The 17,603-nt window shown below is 38.9% G+C and overlaps 1 non-coding gene across 1 annotated transcript; it reads right to left on the bottom strand.

Moving 5' to 3' along the window:
• Positions 1-16,599: 16,599 nt before the first annotated feature.
• Positions 16,600-16,706, bottom strand: LOC118349365. Its single transcript, XR_004802335.1, has one exon. It is a non-coding gene; the product is annotated as a small nucleolar RNA R71 (small nucleolar RNA).
• Positions 16,707-17,603: the final 897 nt, after the last annotated feature.

Here is a 17,603-nt window from a genome sequence, read left to right as displayed (position 1 = left end):
GGGGGTTCGGCTATTTAGATTTTGTCTAGAAAATTAAGGCAAACTAAGGTGGCATTAAGGGCGTGGAATAAAAGGGTATTTGGTCATACCTTGGATCGTATTGATGCTCTTGAAAAACAGGTTGAGGAGATTGAGCAACAGCTTCAATTAAATTGGGAGGAAAATTTGGAGAGTGAGTTACATATGGTTGTCTCGGACCTGGCAAGTTAGAGGCGATGGGAAGAGTTGAGATTGGCACAAATGGCAAAATTAAAATGGAAGGTGGATAGTGACCAGAATTCAAAGTTTTTCATGCTTGCCTAGCCAATAGGAGGAGAAAGAGAGTGTTGGAAATGAGTTCGAATGGGGTGTTCTATGAGACACCGGAAAGCATTCACCAAGGGGCATTGGAATAATTTTCTTCTTTCCTTCAAGGGGAACCACCGGTTGAGCAGCCTAGACTTGAGCAGTTCATTGATCCCATCATTTCAGAGGAGGAGAATGTCTCACTTCTTCGTGCGCCTACAATAGAGGAAGTTTTTTAGGCTTTGTCTTCCATTTCGTCTCAAAGTGCTTCAGGTCCTGACGGGTTTGGCTCAGGTTTCTATAAAAGTTGTTGGGTTAAAGTTGATGTGTGGAATGCAATTTTGGATTTCTTTACGTCTAAGCACCTTCCCAAGTTTTTCATGGCCTCATATTTGGTTCTAATAACAAAGGTGGATTCGCCTACAGGTTTTGATAAATTTCGCCCCATTAGCCTTTGTTATGTTTTTTATAAAATTTGGTCCAAGATTATTGTGAATCGATTAACAGGTCTACTGCCTCATCTGATATCTTTGGAGCAAGAAGCCTTTATTCCTGGGAGAAGTATCTTTGACAACATTAGTCTCACCCAGGAAATTGTTCAATCTATTAATAAAAGAATTCATGAGGGAAATATTATGTTGAAAGTGGATATGGCGAAAGCTTATGTTCGTGTGGATTGGGCTTTTCTGATTACAGTCTTGCGAAGGTTTGGTTTTTCTTCTCAATTATGTGACTTGGTGCATTCTTATATTTCAAGCCCTTGGTATTCGGTTATGATGAACGGCACGGTCAAAGGTTTCTTCCTGGGAGGTTGTGGTCTTCGTCAAGGGGACCTTTTATCACCTTATATGTTTATCATTCAACAGAGGTCCTATCCCAGATGATTCATGGCAGCATGAGAGAGAATAAATTTGGCCATTTCTATCAGACCCGAGGTACGCCTATTGTTTCTCATTTGATGTACGCTGATGATGTAATGATTTTTTCTAATGGAAGTCAAAGATAGGTTCAAGTACTTCAGCACATCTTGAATCAATATGAGAGATGGTCGGGACGAACTATCAATATTCATAAATCAGCATTATATTGCTCGGACAAGATTTTCCCTATGCGCAAGCAGAGTCTATTACGTCGTACTGGGTTCATGGAGGGGACTTTTCCTTTTAAATATCTAGAAATACCAATTATTCTAGGGCGCCTTAAGCAGTCTCATCTAGAAGGCATGATGAATAAAGTGAGGCAAAAAATCAGTGGTTGGAAGATGAGGCTATTATCTTCTTGTGGAAAACTAGTTTTGTTAAGGCATGTTATATCTAGCATGGCGATTCACCTCATTGTTGCTTAACAGGTCCCTCAAGCTACTATCACCAAGCTTCACAGGTTGATGAGCTCTGTCTTTTGGGGAAAATTCAATAGGCAAGATAGAAAGAAATGGGTAGCTTGGAAACATATTTGCAACCCTGTGGAAGAAGGTGGTCTTGGGTTACGGCATCTTCAAGACACTCAGAGAGCCTTACATATGCGTTTTACTTGGAATCTTTTACAAGGTTATTCTCTATGGGCTAACTTTTTCAAAGCAAAATATGTGGGTTCGAAGCCTTGGTTTTTTATAGAGGCCACTAAAGGGTCTAGATTTTGGAGAATGGTTGCTAATTGTATCCCGTTGTTGTTGAATAATTCTAAGTGGAAGCTTAGAGAAGGAGAGATTTTTTTCTGATATGACAAATGGTGGGATAATGGTCCCCTAATCAATGAGATGCCATTAGTGGGTTCACCCCTGCTAAAAGTTAAAGAGTGTAGGCTGTCGGATAGTTGGGAAGTGGATCTTCTGGACAACTTAGTTGGGCAGGAGAAGGTGGATGAGATTTTAGTCTCTTTATCTGGGCCTAATTCCGAAAAGGATGTCTTGTTTGGACTCCTACGGAGACAGGTATGTTCTCTACTAAATATGCTTGGCATTGTATTCGTATCAGAGGTTCTACTCTTAGTTGGCATGATTGGATTTGGCATAAAAGTCTTCCTTTAAAAATGTCTATACATTTTTGGAGGGCTTGGCACATGGTCTTGAGCATGGATGAGAGATTGGACCATATTGGTATTCCCCTTGTTTCCAAATGTGATTGTTGTAATGTAAGTCATCTTGAAGATATTAACCATGTGCTCTTTGAGGGTGGTCTTCCTAAAAAAGTATGGTCCTTTTTTGGCACTCTGTTTGGTATTCCTCTTGGCAGATCTTGGAAACAAAATTCTGGGACTTGGTTTAGGCGTGCTAGCTCTTCTTCTCAGGTGGGTTTTTTGTTGGCATCATTTCTATCATTGTTACTTGGCGCCTATGGAGGAGTAGATGCCTTGCTTGTATGGAAGGTATTCTAGAAACTCATGTAGTTGTTGTTCATTCTATTTGTGTGTGGCTAGGTTCCCTTTGTCATGCAGCAAAGAATCCCATAAAATTGTCTTGTCGGGATGGCATGATTCTAGAGGTCTTGCAGATTAAGCCGGTTGTGCCTAAAGCTCCTTGTTGCAAAGTGGTTAAGTAGTTGAAACCGCCATCGGGATGGTACAAATTGAATACGGATGGTAGTAGTCTCGGAAACCCGGGCACTAGTGGCATTGGTTGGGTTATTCAAAATGACTCAGGTCAACTTGTCCAGGCTTATTCCTCTCATGTTGGTTTCGGTTCTAACAACAAAGCGGAACTTTTGGCGTTCCTTCAAGGTTTGAGAATTTGTATATCATTACATATTTCTAATGTGATAGTAGAAATGGATTCAATGGTAGTTATTTCTTGGTGGAATAGAGGGCGATGTAGTGTGTGGTACCTAGAGGATTTTTGGGAGGAACTTGTTTGATTGTCTCGCACTATTCATTGTCATGTTCAACATGTGTTTCGTGAAGGTAATATGGTGGTGGATTGGTTAGCCAAAGAAGGGGCCTCAAGCGCCGGGTTGGTTTTTTCTAATAATTGCGATATGCCTCGGATTCTTAGAGGATTGCTCCGTTTGGATTTCTTAGCCCTCCCATCTTTAAGATGCTAGTTTGTCTGGTTTTTATGGTTTTGTTCTCTTTTTCATTCCATAGGATTGTCATAGAATGTTTTCTTGGTTGCAGTCTTGTTGGGTTTCCCCATAGACTTGATTGTTACCACGGTATTCCACCACCATAAGTGAAGGCTTTATTAATAAATTCGGGAGGGAATCACTATTGAACATGTGACTTTCCGCTCTTATAAAAAATTAATTAATTAATTAAATTTTTTAAAAAAAAGTGGCTTGATCCCCAAGTGAAATCACAACTTTCTCTCTCCCTTATTGCCTTACAGGTGTGTCATTCTTCTTTTCTCTAAAACTCTAATAGTGATTTCATGACACATTTTTTTAATAGTTCTTTTGTTTGATTTTCGCATACGTTGAATTTTGAAGCATATCTGCACGATATATTTCCTCAGTAATTCTATGCATAGGGAGTGTAATCAACGCACCTCGACATGCGAGTAATAATAGACCTCACTCTTTTTTAAAGTGACTGCACGATATTTGTACATTTCATGACTGTACGTAGCATTACTCAATTTTAAATGCTAAATCATGAGAATAATAAACATATTATATACTAACTTTTTTAGCCCAGAAAAAAAGGCATCCTTTTTTTTTTTTTTCCCTTTTTAAGCGCATAAGAGCAGCTTGACAAATATCCCTTAAAAGTTTCTCCCCTCGAGCAACTCGTGACCCATCCTGATAAAAATTGTTCCCCTCTATGTTTGTATTTTTATTTTTATTTTTTTTAGTAGTGTTACATATACTTACAGTTTTACTTATATTTTTATTTACAATACTCGTTTTATTAGTTTTCTTTTGAAATAGAAATTTTGAATTTCAAATTTTATAATTTTCAACATATCAAGAATTAACATGTGAAAAAATAAATTTTTTATAAAACAATTTTAATTACATTTAGTATTTTTTTTCTCTCTCAAAAGTCATTCGAGCTCAACTTGTAAGAATAAAAACTTGTCTCTGAAAGTTGAAATTCACTCGATTAGTAAATAGTGCATATTCAATTAGGTATTTAGGTTCCACTCGACTTTAATTAAGACTTGTTGGGCTCAATTAGAACTCGTTTATATATCATTAGATATATATATATATATACACACACACATATTAATATATATTGTGAAAATTTATTAATATATGTTAGTATACAAATGTACGCGTAATATTGTAAGCATTACAATATTCACAATAAGAAATCAGGTCTTTTCAGCATACAAAATCGATCCAAATAATCCTAATAATCGTTGCATTTGATCATTTTTTGCGATTTCTAATTCGTTGCATGTTTGACGAAATTAAAGTGCATTTTCTGATCAATTTCAGCGATAGACAAAAATCATTGCAAAAAATTACTATTTCTAACGATATTTGTCCATCGCAACTGTCCCAAAAATTGACAGAAATGGCCTTTCATTTACCATTAAATCGTTGAGAAAAATCAATTGCGGTGATACATATCGTCGAAAAAGGTTGAGAAATCGCTGCAAATGACTCAATATTTTTCCAGAGACTTTGAATTATCATCTCCATTAGGCTTTTCCAGTAGTTAATTGTTGTCGCAAAATGGTATTTGCTCAATTATATTTCGCCGCAAATAAGCTAAATCGAGGAAAAAATTATTTTCGGCAAAATTTACTCACCGAAAAAGGTTTTTCAGAAAATTTAAAAAAAAATGCACAAAAACAGAATCCACAAAAAATATTATACACATCCAAATTGTATGTTTTTGCTCAAAAAAGCAATTGCACAAGTGGGAAGCACAAAACCAAACTTACAAATGATCTAAAAACCAATAACAAGTGTCACCAAGCAAGTAAAATATCTTAGTTGTAAAAAATATGTAAGAAACCAAGCCAAATAACAAATAATTCATCAATGAGGGGTCCTATTTTGCCAACTTTAGCAAGTCTAAGGCTTGAAATGTTATGAGGTGGCTTGAATCAGATGGAACAGTGTGTCGTAGGTTCGCTCGAGCGAAGGTTCACTTGGCTCGAGCGAAGTAAGACAGAGAGTTCGCTCGACCCTCGCTCGACACCCAGCTCGAGCGAGATCAAGTCAGAGAGTTTCGAGAGCTTCGCTCGACCCTCGCTCGAGTGTTAGCTCGAGCGAAGTACAGAAAACCTACGTTCGCTCGACACTCGCTCGAGTGTTCGCTCGAGCCAATGTTCACAGAAGTGAACATTTCTGTTCCTATAAATACCAAACGGCGCCCACCTTTTAGATAACTTCAGAAATCACATTTTTCACTTGTTTTTAGTGTTTTCTTAAGAGAGAAGTTATAGAGTGAGTTTTGAGAGATAACTTCCTTGTGAAGTTTTGTTATATTCATCTGTACTCCATCGTTGTTGATAGTGAAATCTCCGATACCGACCCCACCAGTGGACGTAGGCTCATTTTGAGTCGAACCACTTAATTCTTGGTGTTCTTTCTGTGTGATTGTCATCTTTTCTTTCGTTTAGTTCCGCTACTATACTTCGAGTTAGTCTTAGATATACAGTTATTCCCAACAAACTAGTATCAGAGCTTGGCTCAAACAGATCTGGAGGGATGGCTATGGCTAAGTTCGAAGTGGAGAAATTTGACGGTCAGAACAGTTTCAGTTTATGGCGCATCAAGATGAAGGCTTTACTGCGACAACAGGGCTTGTCAAAAGTATTAGAGGTGTCGATATCCGAAGATTCTCCGGCTCCTTCGAAAGAAGAAGAAGAAAAGGTACACAGTGCTATCCTTTTGTCACTATCTGATGGAGTATTAAGAGAGGTTGCTGACGAGGAGACTGCAACTGGTCTCTGGTCGGCACTTGAGAATCTATACATGAAAAGATCTCTCACAAACCGTTTGTATTTGAAACAACGGTTATACACTCTAAAAATGAAGGAAGGTACTCTTATTACTGAACACCTAGATGAATTTAACAAAATCATTATGGATCTTAGGAACATAGATATTAAGCTTGAAGAAGAAGATCAAGCGTTAATTATTTTATGTTCATTACCCACATCCTTTGAGAACTTTGTAAATTCCATGTTATATGGTAGAAATTCAATTTCCTTGGTAGATGTAAAGTCTGCTTTGAATTCTAAGGAGTTGAGAAATAAATTGAGTGTGAAGAACACTAATGAACAAGCTAGTGGCTTGTTTGTTAAGGGGTCCTCAAGCAGGGGTAGATCAAATGACAGGGGTTCAGATAAGAATAAGGGGAAATCCAGGGGCAGTTCACAAACAACGTTCAGTAAGAAGAACGTCAAATGTCATTACTGCCATAAGTTTGGTCACTACAAGAATGAGTGTCCAAAATTGAAAAACAGAGAGGACGGCACTAGTTCATCTAATGCCGTTAGTGTTGCTGATGATAGGTCTAACGACCTAGACCTTGTTCTAGCAATTAGCGACTCAAATAGTCGCTTTAGTGACAAGTGGGTCATGGACTCAGCTTGCACTTTCCATATGTGTCCCAAGAGGGACTGGTTCATTAACTATGAATCGGTCAACGGAGGCTCCGTTTTGTTAGGGAATGATATGGCTTGCAGAATTGCTGGAATTGGTTCGGTCCGAATTAAGATGTTTGATGGAATTGTCCGGACATTGTCTAATGTTCGACACATTCCAGATTTGAAAAAGAATCTTATTTCTTTGGGCACACTTGATTCGTTGGATTACAAGTACACTGGTGAAGGTGGAGCTATCAGAGTCAGTAAGGGCTCTATGGTTGTGATGAAGGGAGATAAGACAAATGGTCTTTATTTCCTTCAGGGCTCTACGGTGACAGGTGCAGCTGCAGTGTCTGTTTCAGATGATCCGGATTCAGATGTCACACGTTTGTGGCATATGCGTTTGGGTCATATGAGTGAGAAGGGGATGTCAATTTTGAGTAAGCAGGGTTTGCTATGTAATCAGAAGATAGGGAAACTGGATTTTTGTGAACACTGTGTGTTTGGAAAACAGTGTAGGGTTCAGTTCTCTACAGGGGTTCACAGAACCAAAAGTTCTGTGGACTATATTCATTCTGATCTTTGGGGCCCATCTTCAGTTCCGTCAAAAGGTGGAGCTCAGTATTTGCTTACGTTCATTGACGATTTCTCACGGAAGGTTTGGGTTTACTTTCTGAAGCAGAAAAGCGATGTATTTGTTAACTTCAAACAGTGGAAAGCTTTGATTGAAAATCAGACGGGCAAGAAAATCAAGCGACTTCGCACTGACAATGGTATGGAGTTCTGCGGAGGTGAGTTTGATGAATTCTGCAGGAATGAGGGTATTGCCAGACATCGTACAGTTAGACATACTCCACAGCAAAATGGAGTAGCTGAACGGATGAACAGGACTCTCTTGGAGAGAGCCCGGAGCATGCTTTCTAATGCAGGTTTGGGTAAGGATTTCTGGGCTGAAGCAATCAACACAGCCTGTTTCTTGGTCAATCGTTCTCCAGCCACAGCGATTGGTTTGAAGACTCCGAATGAGGTATGGTCTGATACTCCTGCTGATTATTCGAATTTGAAAGTTTTTGGTTGTCCTGCATATTTCCATGTTAATGATGGAAAACTTGAGCCAAGGGCAAAGAATGGCATATTCATTGGGTATGCCAGTGGGGTGAAGGGATTCAGGTTGTGGTGTACTGATCCCAAATCACCCAAGTTTGTGATCAGTAGGGATGTCACTTTTGATGAAAAATCCATGCTTATTCCGAGAAAGGAGATTACTGGGTCTACAGGACAAGAACAGGATGTCAGAAAGCAGGTGGAGTTTCAGGTTGAAGCACCACAAGGGCTGCCTCGTGGCGCCCAAGATCATGCTATTGCAGATGAGCATGATTCTGATCCGAGTAGCAGCGCACAAGATGAGCAAGACTACAGTATAGCGACTGGTAGACAGAGGAGGCAGATTAGACCACCTCAGAGATATGCTCATGCAGATATGGTGATGTATGCTCTTACTACAGCAGAGAATATTGTCGGTCAGGAGCCTTCCAGTTATTCAGAAGCTGTCAAGAGCGCAGATTCTGCTCAGTGGTGCGCAGCTATGACTGAAGAGATTGAGTCTCTTCACAAAAACCAAACATGGGATTTGGTTCTGTTGCCAAAGAAGGTGAAGACTGTTGGCTGCAAATGGGTCTTCAAAAGAAAAGAGGGAATCCAGGGTGATACCGATGCAAGATACAAGGCACGCTTAGTTGCTAAGGGCTTTAGTCAGAGAGAAGGCATCGACTTCAATGAAGTCTTCTCTCCAGTGGTGAAACACAGTTCGATCAGATTGCTACTTGCCATAGTAGCATTGTATGACTTAGAGCTGCAGCAACTTGATGTTAAAACAGCGTTCCTTCATGGTGAGCTTGAAGAAACCATTTATATGCATCAGCCAGAGGGATTCATTGTTGAAAACAAGGAAGATCATGTGTGCAGATTGAAGAAATCTTTATATGGTTTGAAGCAGTCGCCAAGGCAATGGTATAAGCGGTTTGATTCCTTTATGATTGATCATGGTTATTTGAGAAGTAACTATGATAGTTGTGTTTATCATAAGGAATTATCTGATAAGTCTTTCATTTATCTGCTATTATATGTTGATGATATGCTTATTGCTGCTAGAAGCATATCTGACATAGGTTTGTTAAAGACCCAACTCAGAAATGAGTTTGAAATGAAAGACTTAGGTGCTGCGAAGAAGATTTTGGGAATGGAAATCTTCAGAGATAGGAAAGCTGGAAAGTTGTACTTGTCCCAGGGAAAGTACATTGAGAAAGTGCTTCAAAGATTTGGAATGTTTGATTCCAAACCAGTAAGTACACCACTTGCTACGCACTTTAAGCTTTCAGCTAGCCTATCTCCTCAGACAGATGAAGAGGAACGGTTCATGGCTAGTGTTCCTTATTCCAGCGCAGTTGGCAGCATCATGTATGCAATGGTTTGCACCCGTCCATACATTTCACAGGCAGTGAGCGTGGTTAGCAGGTATATGGCTAATCCGGGTAAGACTCATTGGCAGGCTGTGAAATGGATACTCAGGTATTTGAGGGAACCATGAACTTTGGGTTAATATTTGATAGAGATGTCGATCTCAGTTCCAAAGTTACTGGTTTTGTTGATTCTGATTATGCTGGAGACTTAGATAAGAGAAGATCATTGACAGGTTATGTTTTCACTCTGTGTGGGTCAGCTATTAGTTGGAAAGCAACACTGCAATCCACTGTTGCTTTATCAACTACCGAGGCAGAGTACATGGCAGCAGCAGAGGCTGTTAAGGAGGCCATTTGGTTGAAAGGCTTGGTCAATGATTTGGGTTTGAAGCAAGATGGGATCTCAGTATTTTGTGACAGTCAGAGTGCAATACATTTGACCAAAAATCAAATGTATCATGAGAGAACGAAGCACATTGATGTCAGGTATCATTTTCTCAGAGAGATTGTTACAGAGGGTCTTATACAGATTCTGAAGATTGCTACTACAGAGAATCCAGCAGATATGATGACTAAGCCAGTTGCAGTATACAAGTTCAAACTTTGTTTGGACTTGATTGGTGTTTGCATTTTGTTATTCCCGTAAGGGATTTGGTGGTGGGGATTGGTTTTGTGGTCAGAGGTTTTTTGTGTTTTTTTGACAGAGTTCAAGCCAAGGTGGAGATTTGTTATGAGGTGGCTTGAATCAGATGGAACAGTGCATGTGTCGTAGGTTCGCTCGAGCGAAGTTTCACTTGGCTCGAGCGAAGTCAGACAGAGAGTCTCGCAATATGAAGTCAGAGAGCTTCGCTCGACACTCGCTCGACACCCAGCTCGAGCGAGTTCAAGTCAGAGAGTTTCGAGAGCTTCGCTCAACCCTCGCTCGACAAACAGCTCGAGCGGTATCCAAGTCAGAGAGCTTCGCTCGACACCCAGCTCGAGCGAGTTCAAGTCAGAAAGTTTCGAGAGCTTCGCTCGACCCTCGCTTGAGTGTTGGCTCGAGCGAAGTACAGAAAACCTACGTTCGCTCGACACTCGCTCGAGTGTTCGCTCGACACTCGCTCGAGTGTTCGCTCGAGCCAATGTTCACAGAAGTGAACATTACTGTTCCTATAAATACCAAACGGCGCCCACTTCTCCCACAACTTCAGAAATCACATTTTTCACTTGTTTTTAGTGTTTTCTTGAGAGAGAAGTTATAGAGTGAGTTTTGAGAGATAACTTCCTTGTGAAGTTTTGTTGTATTCATCTGTACTCCATCGTTGTTGATAGTGAAATCTCCGATACCGACCCCACCAGTGGACGTAGGCTCATTTTGAGTCGAACCACTTAATTCTTGGTGTTCTTTCTGTGTGATTGTCATCTTTTCTTTCGTTTAGTTCCGCTACTATACTTCGAGTTAGTCTTAGATATACAGTTATTCCCAACATGAAATATACTTCTTGAAACAATAGATATAAATGTCTAATGTCATGAATAAACAACCTGAAACATATATTGAGACGGACTAGATAAGAAAGAGTAAAGAGTAAAAGTAAACAAACCATCCAATTGAAGTACGATGTTCATAATTTTTTACTGTATCCTTCAGTTCAAGGGCCTTCCTAACATATGTCATATATTCACTAAAACAATATGATAAATTAGATTCAGTAGAAGCACAATTCTAAATTATACACAGCCAAAGGCGAGCCGAAAGTGAATATGTAACATAGTTAAAACATGGCAAACATGCTTTTCTTGTAAAATATTTATGAAATTATAAGGATATCAATATTTATAAAATTATAAGTAAATATGTAACATAGTTATTACATTTAACTTAGTCATTTATACTTAGATATGAATTTGTTGATAATTATATAATAATAATGATAGTATTTTAATTACTTATTAGCGTACGTAGTTTAATAGATTTTGAGACCTAGAGCGACAAGTTTAAATACAAAACTTTTTCTAGTTATAAATATTGATAAAATCACATTTAATTTTATTTTTATTCTATTTTTTATTTAAAGATTATTATCTTCTTGCCTTTTGGGATGTAAAGTTACTTATTATTTTTTTTATTTCCTTCCATTTGTAGATATTTACGTTAAAATTTTGGAAATGTAATATGTATATCTATATATATATATATATATATTATTCAAAATAAGGTGTAAAACTTTTGCTTAATTTTAATGAATTTTTCCTAATTTTTTTTTTCAATTGAGTCAAGCTAAAAATAGCTCGATTACAACTCTAGCCTCCAATTCCTCCCGGAAGGGATAGAATTTATCTCCCTGGTATTTTTGTTCTTATCTCCCTTTTATTCATCGGTTTTGAGTGGTTCCTCCACCACCTATGAATGTTCTTAATTTCCTCCACCATCATGGAATCATGTTGTTTCTCCCGCCCCATGCTGGTGAAAGTGATAAGAGCACAAATCACTTGGCCTCATCTCCCTTTTCGGTGTTTTATTTCCTCCACCACCCTACTCTTTTTTCGTTAATTTTTTTTTTTTTTTTAGTTCCCAACAACTTTTGTACACCATACGCCGTCTATTCCTACTCTCTCACTCCAGTCCATCATGCCATGCCATCCTCCTTTGCCCCTATTTTGATGGCTACTATGCCAACATATGTCACTCCAGCCTTGTTAGTTTTTATAGATGAGATAAGTTGAGATAAAAGTTGAATAAAATATTATTATAATATATATATATTTTTTATTTTCGGGTTTGAAAAAATTAAATTGTTTATTTTATTTTATGTGAGAATTTAAAAAAGTTGTAATGATTAGATTGAATGAGTTGAGATAAGTTAAGAAGAGTTATAATCATTAGATGATATGATATGAGATGAATTGAAAGCATTTATGTATCCAAACGAGACAATATCTAAAGATTTTCGTTCGATAATCTTTTAGTATGAGATTAGATGATATGAGATGAAATCATCTTACAATCCAAATGAGACCTTAATTTTTTTGTTCTCAAGCCATGTGGCGCAATCTTATTCAATGGAAGAGGCCAACCCAAATTGGGCAATATTTTTAGGGCCGAAATTTCACCGAAAAGAACTTATAAGTTCTCCATTAATGTACAATATATACTCTCATCTGACTTATCGAGTCTTTGGCCTATAGAAAATCTTATTGAAATGATGGTTCGCGTTATATCATATCGTATCAAGTCGATGGGCCACTTCACATTTAACTAGACCAATGGTTCACATCATCTCCTATTTACCCATCGGGCCACAACATTTCTTATCGGACCAAACGTCTATATTAAATCTTATCAAGCTAATGGCCCACAATAAATTATTTTGGATCATTTAATGTGGAATGGTTCCCCTAGAGCCATCTGGTTAGTGAAGTGCTTGTGTGGACACTTTTCCCTTTCTTTATGTTGGCTCGGGTCCTCCGCTTCTTTACTAGTCAGTGGGCTTGCGACGTTTGGACTTTGGGCTGTAGCTGAGAAGGGTAGAGCCTAGTTAGATGAGGGATGCATATGTCCCTCTAGTTATCCTGCAAATTTCTGCCATGTGGGCATGGCCGTAACTTTTGTAACCCACAGACGTTTTGTCTTCTCTCCTCATAAATCCCCTCGGCAGTACATGTACCCACATCTCAAGACAGGGTGCGGCGATTCTGTATCCACGTCTTCTCACTCTGTAAAGATCATGGGATTTGCTCCTGACATTTCCTCTCTGGTGACACTTGTCACCCACCTACTTGGGGTAGTCCAATCAGCATTGATTACCTATTTAAACCCCGTGTTTTGGCCTTCATCTCTTCCTTTCTACCAAACCTCTCTCATTCTTGCCTTTTCTCCGAAAACTTCCCACCTCCTTTCTCTCTGTGCCTTCTTCTTTCTTGAGAAATCCTAACCATCTTCCTCCTTTAGCAACGATGACACCTAAAAATGCTTCCTATCCTTCATCTTGGGCTCACGCTCGTCATGCCCGAAGGGATCTTCTAGGAACCCTAGGGGCCCTTATTTTTTTGGGGCTTGGGACAAATCTCAATACTTCAAGGGGCATCATTGGTCTACAACTACCACTTCGTTGGACCTGGATATAGTGAGAAGCTCCTACGGAGTATCAATTTCATGTTTTGGAAGCTTCTAGGGTTCGCCACAGCTTTGTCAACTCAGAGGGGTTTGTCAAGAAGGTTGCATTGTTTCCCTCCACATTCGCAAATGGCCTAGAGCTTCCTTTTTGCCGTCCCATTCAATATGTTTTGGATTATCTAACATTGGCCCCGTCGTAGCTTCATCCCAATGCGTGAAAGATTTTGATGTTGTGTTGTATCGTTTGGTATCGAATCCTGGAAGCCAAAAGGCTGCCCCAACTTGACAGCCAAGGAGTTCTTTTTCGCGCATGAGGTATGGCACCACCACGACAACCTGTTTAGCTTCCGCTCCCATAGTATGTATAGGGTTGCCTGCCTAGAACCCTGCTTTTCCAATTTCAATGAATGGTTCAAGAGATTTTTCTTCATGCCAGGCGATGGTAGGGAGTTTCCCACCAGTGGGGCTTCCCACCAAGAATTCCTTGTTCGGGCTATATGGCGAGTTGTTCCAAATGACAAGGAGTTGTCTCGAGATTTGTCCAACCAAGAAAAAGCTCACTTGAGAGCAGTCTATTCTTGGGTTGAGGACTACCAGGAGGAGGTTTGGACCGATGCTCTTCTAACCGAAGCTAACATTAACCAATTTCTGATGATGCCGGATCGCTCATTTTGGCCACCATTTCTTGAAAGATTCGTCGCCCCTTGAGGCCAAAAGAAGCCTTCTGGTCCACCGTCGATGGGGAAGGGGAAAAAGCCTCGAGTTCAAGTCGAGGAGGCCAATGAGTCATTGAGGACTAGCAGCAACACTAAATCCAAGCAGAAGGTTCCCCTCTGATTTGGAGGCCCTATGCAGTCTTCATAAGATCTGCCCACTAACCCCCCACTAGGTGATTGGGTGTCAATCGGGAATCTTAGACAGGATGAGGAAGAGCTCGAGATGGCGTTCTTCTTAGCATTCTTCGAGCCTACTCCCAGGGGCTCTCGCGAACCTAATGTGTCGTTCGAAGATACCATCGGGAGACCCCAGATAAGTGTTATTTTTATGTGATTTTTATTACTCTTTTATTTATGAAAAGTGTTAGTTTTCCTTTAATTCTATTGATTTTATTTTATTTTAATATATTTTCTTGGATTTCAAGGAATGAGAAGATTTAATACAAAATGAGAGCATTTTGATACAAAAGAAGAGACTATGGATCCAGACCGACGAGAGGCGACGATATCTAAAGTGAGCCGATGAGATTTGGGCGAAAAGACTTTCCTCTCGATAGGCGAGGAGACCCAAGGGCGACCAGGATTGGGCGACTAGTTTGAAAGACAAAAGTTGAGCCTAAACGACCGTGACAGTCTAAACGACTAACTTAAGCAACCAACTTAAACGACATCGTGGACAATAACTAGCAAAGGCAAGCAGCTTTACCGCTTGGTAGGTTGGCAAGAGGATTTTTTCATCTCGGTCAGGAACCTTACATCTTGGCCATTGGGTGAGGAGACCAATTATATTCAGCGCACACGGCATCTACCTAGTAGGACCCTTCCGAGTTCTGCAATCAATCTGTTGACCACCAAATCCTCCCGAATTCCATAAATCAAGCCGCTTTATTACTGAATCTTCCATTTTAGATAAATCCGTTATTCTTGGGATAATTTTCTTTTATGTTAATAGTTATCTTTAGAAACTATTTTCCAGAACTTTAGGCTAGATTGTAGCCACATTTATTTTGTTTCCGAATTTGAATTTTGACATCTATTTAATCCCAACTTGTGGGATGAATAGAGGGAGTCTGAGTTTTAGAGTCCAATAGTCTAGTTTGGAGTTTAGTGTTTTATTCTTCAAGTTTCTTTCAAGGAGGCAGATCTGAAGGGCAGAAGCGAGAGCCACATGTTTCATCAACCGACTCCAACGAAGAACACTAGTTTTATTCTTTTCAATTTCATTATGAACTAATTTTATTTTCTAGAGTTTTGATGTAGTCTAGCCTTGAACACACAATTTATATTCCAAGTTATTTTATTTTCAATATTTTCAAGATTGAGTGTTTATTTCTTGTTCTTAATGCTTGCAATTTTCTAGCTAATTATGGTTCGAATCTATTGAATTGCAAGGAGACCGAGAGGTAATTTGTGATTAGAGCTCTAGGATTAAGTACCATTAGTTGAGCGAAAGTAAAAATAATTTACCACAATTAGTGTGATTTTTAAGAAAAATCCAAAAAACTTAATGAATCTCCAATTAATTCAATTCACATAGAGATATGGAGTAATTAATTGGAGATATTTTTAGTATTGTTTGAGAGAAAATATTGAATAGTTAAGGAATTTTTATCATCAAGTTGGTGTAATTGGAATTCTATAATAAGGAAAAATAAATTATGTGGGATTTGCTAGGTGAAATCAAACGCTTTAGATATATTCTTATTATCTTTAAAATCTTAATTTTAATAATCTTTTCTTCAATTTAATTTAGATAATCTATTCATTAAATTTCAGTTTTCCAAATAGTAATTAATTTAGTAAATTTCAGTACTCAATAGCATAATTAATCTTTGTGGGTTCGATATCTGTTTTCTTTAAAATACTTTAATACTTGTTACGATTACGTGCACTTGCAGATATTTTCAGCACAACACGTTTTTGGCGCCGTTGCCGAGGATTAATTATTTTTTATTGATATTGATAATAGCTAGATTTTTACTACTTTGGATTTTATTTTATTTTTAAAAATCGATTTAAATTATATCTTAGTTGAGTTTTTCTTTTTAGGAATCAGAAGTGCATGCCCTGATCTAAAGTATTAGAGCATACACTTTTCAATCCTGAGATTGAAAGAACTTTACGTCGGATTAATAAAGAGAAGAAGAAAGAGGCCACCGCATCTATATTTAATATGGCCGACCAGGAGCACAAGGCGTTAAGTAGACTATGATATGCCCTCTGTCAATGGGGTGACATCTAGTACATGGCGGCCAGCTATACAAGCCAATAACTTTGAGATCAAGCCGGCCATCATTCAAATGATTCAACAAACTGTCCAGTTTGGGGGGCTGTCTCAAGAGGATCCTAATGTCCATATTGTAAATTTTCTAGAAATTTGTGATATTTTTAAACACAACAGAGTGACAGATGATGTGATTCGATTGAAACTTTTTCCTTTCTCACTTACAAAAAAAAGTAAAAGCTTGGTTGAACTCTTTGCCGTCCGGCATCATCACCACTTGGGAGGAGTTGGCACAAAAATTCTTAGCAAAATATTTCCCTCTGGCCAAGATAATGGAGTTAAGGAATGATATTACTACCTTCACCCAACTTGAAGGTGAATCATTATATGAGGCATGAGAGAGATACAAGGATTTGTTGCGCAAGTATTTGCATCACGATCTCCCAACTTGACTTCAAGTACAGACACTTTACAATGGTTTGGGACCCACAAATCGATCTATGGTTGATGTGGCAGCAGGAGGAGCATTAATAAGTAAGACCCATGAATTTGCCTATGAACTTCTAGAAGAGTTGGTGTCTAACAACTATCAGTGGGTCGTAGAGAGAGCAATGGCAAGGAATGCGGCCAGCGTCGTTGAGCTTGAATCTATGTCCGCAATCGCGACCCAGTTGGCAACTCTATCCAAACAACTAGGTAAGATGAATGTTAATGCTATTCAAACTAATGTTGTTTGTGATTATTGCACAGTAAATCATTCAAGTGTAGATTGCTAAGTGGGGAATACTTTTGCCCAAAAGAGTTATGAACAAGCCCATTATGTGTCCAATTTCTAACGTCAAAACAATCTTTATACAAACATGTTCAATCCCGAATGGAGAAATCACCCTAACGTTTCATGGAGTAATAATCAAGGGCCGGCTAGACCACCTCAACAGTTTCTATAGCAAGAGAAGAAACTGACACTTGAAGATATATTTGTGAAGTACATGCAAAAGATTGATATGGTGATCCAAAACAACTCGGCTTCAATCTGCAATCTTGAGGCACAAATCAATCAGCTCTCAAACATGCTTACTGAGAGGACATCAGGGACTTTATCGAGCAACATTGTGACCAATCTGAAGAAACATGACAAAGCCATAACATTGAGAAGTGGGCAGACATATGATCGGCCACAAATAGTAAGTACCGAGCGAGATGCAGAAGCTACCAAAAATGCTGAATCCGAGGTGAAAGAAGCAGAGCGGGATGCGGCCGACCAGCAAGCTGAGAATACTAGGAGGATAAAGGGCCTTCAAAACCCAACAAATCCAAGGCGTTTATATCTGAAACTTAT

The sequence above is a fragment of the Juglans regia genome, chromosome 8, assembly GCF_001411555.2.
Source record: "Juglans regia cultivar Chandler chromosome 8, Walnut 2.0, whole genome shotgun sequence".
Classification (NCBI taxonomy): domain Eukaryota; kingdom Viridiplantae; phylum Streptophyta; class Magnoliopsida; order Fagales; family Juglandaceae; genus Juglans; species Juglans regia.
The sequence above is the reverse complement of the archived record's forward strand: the minus strand, read 5'-3'. Positions and strand labels throughout refer to the sequence as shown.